Consider the following 6,667-nt stretch of genomic DNA (forward strand, 5'->3'; position numbering starts at 1 on the left):
GTATTTCTGGTTCCGGTCCACAACTTGCTCCTCGACATTAGTTCTTATTTTATAGCCATCCGATTTATTCAGATGGTTGGCTCTACTGAGCACCATAAAATTTTACTTTTATAAAAATGAATTGATTTTTATGAAATACATGTACGATTTGTGTAAAATTCATGTGTTCTCGAGGGGCCCTTAAATTAGAGACAAATCTAATAGAGAGAATGATTTTTTATATTGATTCATAAACACTGTTACACATATGCATGATGAGAGAGAGAGGAAGGATGATGAGAGAGAGACGAAGGGAGAGCTTTTTAACATATTTCCTCAGTCCGAAAATGCAAGTCGCTGTAGGATTCAAAAATTGTCCCTCAATACTGGACGTTATAGGCCAACATACTAATCCTACCCAACTTACCATCATACGGTATCCACTCGCCTGAAGACAGATTAAAAAGCAAAAAAGCGGCGTACTGATGGCCTATACAGTGTGGAGAATAGAATAAAAAAGTATTTCTCAGCCGGAGAGTTGCTCCCAAGCTCCATTCTGCAGCACATCACCGTCACCGGCCAGGTTCCCATGTAGGTCTTCTTGCTCGGACATTGATCTCTGTGAGAACTTCTACAACGTCCTTCGATCTGAGACAGAGGGGGTAGACGTCAGGTAAAAGGTGACGGACAAATATGGAAGCCCGTCTTCATCGTTTGTCAAGTTAAAAGTGACAGACATAACTAAGGATCGTCATCCCCATGAGAAGTTGCAGATGCTAACAACAAGAGTCACTTTTCAGTAGTCACAAGTGGCGGACCTTACTTGGACCATGACCAAAGAACATGTGCCGTTGATGTCAAAAAAAAAAAAAAAAAAAAGAAGAAGAAGAAGAAGAAGGAGAAGATGAGCCGCTATCAGTATTTTTTGAGGTTTTCGGATAGTGGAGCTAAGCCAAGTGGCAAGGCTCAACAGGATAGGCGAGCATATTTGTTTTATTACTAGAACCAAGTGGTACCAGTATACAACAATTGTGAGATACGGACTTGTGGAGTATATCTCATGGATTGGTCCTTGTGTGCTAACAACAACTTTTTTGTTTAAGGGAATAGGAGGGGCCTCAGCCCCTACTTGAAATTATTTAGAAAAAAGAGTACAAAGTTACACCAAGAGAAGCAGAAAAGGAGGCGAAAGAGGGGAATTTAAGAAATGAAAAAGGAGACAACAACATTAAGGTGGCTTAAACCGGGACTTGCTTCAGGAAGAGGAAGGCGACAATCTCTTTGATGTCATAGCCGTAGGTGAGGCCGTCCCTGCCATGAAGGTAGAAAATCTCTAGCATCCTTGTCATGTCAACCAACCATTGGAGCGCTGGTTGCATGGTGCGGCCTAGCTCCATACACGCCCCATTTATCCGCATCCATGCTTGCTCCACCATTGTTTTGATAGCCGCAATCGCCTCCTCCCCCGTCGCAACATGTTCCTTCATGTAGCTCTCCACGGTGCTAGCCACATCGTTCTTGTTCTTTCCTCTCTGCGCATATAGATGCATATGTTATGGTAAGGTGCCCAAATTGTTGCAACAAAAATGGAGGTTTTACATGTGCACCTAATCATGTATGGACTTCTCTAGGTGGACAAAAATACAATAAACGAGGGTGTGGTTCGACTCGGATGCAGAGAGATAGGTGACTCTTTTAGACAAAAGAAGAAAAAAAAGACTCTTTACTATTTGGATCCCTTCATTTTAGAGAAATTAGAATCTACTTAATGTATTAAGCTATTTGGCTTGGAATTTAACATTCCACTACTTTTTCGAGCTCAGAAATGAGCCTATCTTAAATTTATAGCATGAGAGATGAAAATTAATTCTATAGATCACTATGTTATTTTTCTACTCTACAACTTTATAGCATGCTCTTCAACTCACTTCTCTACCATAGAAATGCAACATATAAGTATCTCCCTTGTATGGATACCAATAATATACAAATATATTTTATATACAACTATATTAGCTTAATTAATTCATGCCTAAATTATAATTATTATAATGAATTCAATTCCAAGAATCAAACGGATCTTAGGGATTAATTAAGAATACATGGATTACCTTAGTAAGAGGATATGTCATTGAGGAGGCGACCTATTTCTCCACTAGCACGCACCATGTTAGGCACACTCAGCGCCCACTCAAGTGCTTCCTTGGTTACCACCTGGCCCGCGGCCATTAGCGCCAGGGAGAACAGGAACTGGTAAACCTGTCGACATAAGCGTCATATCCGTATGCTCTTTCAAACTTGGGATATGCTTTTCATTAAACCATTTAGCCTCTTGAAGGTAATTGTTCGACTGTAATTTGTACTGCACAGTTAAAATATGCCTTATGGTTAGCAGTTTTAGGTAATTCAAAAACACCATTTAGGAAATTTGTGGTCAACTATAGAAAATATACCAAAACGGACTAAAAAGCTATATACAGACAATCAAATGATTAAGACATATGGTCAAGGAAACAACAGAACCTCAGATTCAGTAGCTGGTCGACACCGTGACTATTCGGTGAGGGGACATACCTGTTTTTGTATGTGAGCCATCATGCGGTATTTCTCAAAAGGTTCTAGAATATCCTCGATTCCATTGATGTTGCTCAGTGTTTTGATGTACAACATGCGCATATATTTCGGTAGAAAAGAGGCAGCAGTTTCATCCCATCTGCAGATAATAGTGACATATACATTGAATTAGTTTGACTAGTGTAATTCTTTTATAATCATGACTAAAGAATCTTTTATTCATGCGTCATTATTTGTAATCGAGACATATAGAAAATAGTTTTATATATGAATATCAATGCCCAACAACAACTAGCATGTAATTATTTGTTTCAAAAGAAAACTAGCATGTAATTACTAATTAATTAATTAATATGTTGGTTTTGTATATGAATATCAATGGCCAACAACTAGCATGTAATGTAATTACTAATTAATATGCTGTTGCAGCTATGGATCGATCATCACTAGTGCGAGCTTATGCAAAATACTGTATTAGCCAAAACCTGATGTAAACTATATATGCATACCTTTGTATTGCTTCATTTAACGTTTGGCACTCCTCCAAGGTGGCGTGGACATCGTAGGTGTCATCCATCAAGCCCAACAACACAAACACCTTGGTGAAAATTATCCGTATGTGCGAATTCTCCTCCTCATGAAAAATGCCACAAGCGTAGAAATACGGTTCTACAATGCGGTCCCGAGCATAGGGCAGCTTCACATCGTTATACAGATTCCTCCACCATCTTTCATCAGACGAAATTGCATTGATTAACCCGGCCATGTCGTCCATCATTGTGATGTGATGAGAATCGAAGATATAAGTGTTGATTAAAGTATGGAAATGGGAGGACTTACAAGGTGAGAGACCTGAGCTCCTTGAGGTGGAGAGATCTGACGAGGTTCAAGTCCAGCCTCGCGAGCTCGATCACCGTGGCGTTATGGGCCTTATTATGGCCCTCCTCTTTCTCGTACTCGCTGATGTAGTGCATGGTCTCCAGTCGGCGCATGAACCGGGGCCGCGGGGTCTCCAGGGCACGGCACACCTGCTCCGACAGCGGCGACCTGAGCTTGCCTCTTGCAGCCTCAAGGTGGCGCCTGGCGAAGGCGATGGCGTCGTCAAGGACTGCCTCTCCTGGGACTGCCATGTGAGCTGCGTTGTACAGGGTAAGCAGGCCCCTAGGGTCACGGCTTAGTTCTATGTTGAAATTTCCCATGCCATCTCTGAACTTGTCAAAAACATCTGCATGAATATATTCAGGTTACTCATGATGGAAATCTTCACTAAAGTTTCTTCCTTGCAAAGATCAGACGAGTTTTTGCGTCGCTAGCAGATCGATACCTGTAGGTACCCAGAAGCCATGTTGCCTAAGCAAGCAAAACCGGAGCGCAACTGTGTGCAGGTCGTGGGAGCTGCCAACGTCCGTGTCGTCCTCGCCATGGATCCGGCTTAACGCGACGTCGATCTCCTCGCGGAAGTGGTTGTCTATGCCAAGGCGTTCCAGCGCGTCCACTAGACTCACCGTGTCGGACGCGTCGTTCATGGCTTTGCCGGCCTCAAACATCCGGTGCACTTCCCCCTTGAGCTGCTCCGCCCTCCCTCTCATCCACTCTGTCCTCTGCTTATGCATGCATGCACGATTTATACAATATACAATCAAAGAGCTAATTAATAATTAAACATACTAGTATAATGTAAACTAATACGATTATATATACAGTATTTGGCAATGGATCGATCGAGATGCATGTCCGCCTGCCTGTAGGGGAGGAGGTGTGTAGGCCACAAAGAAGTCGCCCCACACGCAGGGCTCAAAAGGGCCGCAGGCGACGGCGGGAGCCGTTGTTTCGCTGCTCCCTTGATTAGCAGCAACTTTGTTCGCAGCCATATCAGCTACTCTGTGTGTATCCGGGGGAGGGGCGCCGCCGGTGTGGGAGGGGAGGGGCGGAGCGGCGGATCCCGGGGGAGGGGCGCCGCCGGTGAGGAAGCGGAGGGGCGGGGCGGCGGATCCGGGGGAGGAGCGCCGCCGGTGAGGGAGGGGCCGGGGAAGAGAGGGAGGGGAGGGGCGCCGCCGGTGTGTGTGTTCAGTCAAGTAAACTTGCTGGCAACCTGATCAGTAAGCTCGCCGATCGAACTACTTATTTGGGTCATAGCAATGGAGTAAAGTATACATCATGCACGTGAAACTCATGATTAAGACATGCATGGAACGGATTATGAACAAGTGATTGTAATCTTTATCCATTCAGAAGCTTGTTTCACAATTTATCAGGAAGAAGAAATAATGAATCTGGAGAATGAAGTCTTGAGAGTGCGGAGCTTGAACAAGAAGTAACCATACTATAATCTGTGATGGTTCCATGCTCGTTGCGCCCTCAAGAAATGCCTCGAAGAAAGGGGCAGGAATAGGACCTGGACTTGAGGGCGGCTAGAAGCAGCAAGTCCATGGACGGGGCCGCACTTGCTCGTAGGATCATCTTTGGTTGGGGCAAATGAGTTCAGGCAGGGGCGGATCCAGGATAAGCCCCCGGGGGGGGGGGGGGGGCTAAATAATAAAGATTAGAATTATAGTTAAAAAAAATGATAATTTAGAGGCTAATGAACAGTATTTTACATGTAATTTAAGGCTCCCGAGGGGGGCTGCAGCCCGGGCAGCCCCCCTGGACCTGTCCCTGAGTTCAGGACTCAAGAGTAGAAGATGGGAATCTACTGCACCATGCGGTGACAGTTAATAACGTCACTTACACTCTTCTCCCCGCGGTAATCCTCCTTTGGTTCTTCCATCTAGTATCCCACTATGCCGCTTCATTGCCGTTCTTGCCTCAGTTCCCTCAATATGGCATCACCGTCGAGCCAATCGTCAACCATCTCACCAAGTCTCCCATCAAACTCCAAAGGGATCAACACCCTGAGACTCTCTCCATCTTAAAATATAGGGTATCTTATGAATTCTACAACAGATTATGGGGTAAAACAAATAGCATATGTAATTCTACTTTTGATTTTTTTTTGTTCAGAGAAAGCGCATAGAAACAAGGGCTTAGCTGTAACACCCTCGGTGTAACGCCCTAAACACACTACTAAAACATGTCATGAGTATCATGTTTATGTGATAAAACATATGATAAAGTGTGTAGATCAATTTCTTGTAACCTAAAATGACATAAAAATGTTAAATGAAAGTTGATTCAATAGTTCATGTATATCAAGTAGGGTTTAGAACTAATTTTTATTAAACAAAAATGCTATAGAACATATATGTGGCGCTTAAATAAAGTTTGGAGTATGAACTTTGTAGATGGCAATGAAATAATTGCCGTGGAAAAATAACATTGCTAGCTAACTTTTCTAATAGCCTAGAAATGCAACTTGAAATTGAATTTAGTTCAAAGACAGAATATTTTCAAGTATGTTGATAGCTAGACAATGCCATGTTTGACAATTTATTTTGTGAAATCGAGTAAGGAGGTGGTGTCGTGTTTTAGCATGGGTTGGTAGCCTCATATGCCATCCTGAGCATGGTGAAAATGGTGTAGGTCTAGAAACAACCGTTTAGTTGTTATAGGTGTTTTAAAATGTGTGCACGACATGTTCTTGGGCTGGCTCGTCGGGTGGACGTGGTCACCAAGTTCGGGCGCTCGGCATCACCGCGCTGGTCGTGCGTGCACGCGTGGCCGGCCGTGGCTGCCTCTGGCCTGGCTGCAACCCGGCCACCGCTGGCCCCGCCGCACGGTGCCGCCGCTACTGCCGCCTGCCCCGCCCCGCGCCACGACGAAGTCGCTACCGGCGCCATCACCTCGTCATTGTGTCCGCGCACTCCTGCTCTGCCTCGCGTTGCCGCTACCGACGCCACCATGACGCCGTGCTGCGTTGCTGCCGCTTGCTCTGCCACCGCGTGCAAATGGGCTATCCTGGCTATGCTCGCGCCGCCGCCTCGCCTTAATGGCACTGTGGCTGCGTAGGCTGCGCCCCCATTTGCCTCCCCGCACACGCACGTGGTCTGGTCACGTGTCGCGTAGCGAGTGCGCAGGCACAGTCATGAGTTCGGTCGACCGCTAGCTACCAAGGTGAGGACGACCAAAGCGCGTCCCGTCTCTCTCTCTGCTGTCGCCGTCGAGCCATGCCATCAAT

At 45.2% G+C, this 6,667-nt stretch overlaps 1 pseudogene; it reads right to left on the bottom strand.

Moving 5' to 3' along the window:
• Nucleotides 1–1,108: 1,108 nt before the first annotated feature.
• LOC136453654 (eudesmanediol synthase-like) lies at nucleotides 1,109–4,157 on the bottom strand (annotated as a pseudogene).
• Nucleotides 4,158–6,667: the final 2,510 nt, after the last annotated feature.

Source organism: Miscanthus floridulus, chromosome 5 (assembly GCF_019320115.1).
Source record: "Miscanthus floridulus cultivar M001 chromosome 5, ASM1932011v1, whole genome shotgun sequence".
NCBI classification, from domain to species: domain Eukaryota; kingdom Viridiplantae; phylum Streptophyta; class Magnoliopsida; order Poales; family Poaceae; genus Miscanthus; species Miscanthus floridulus.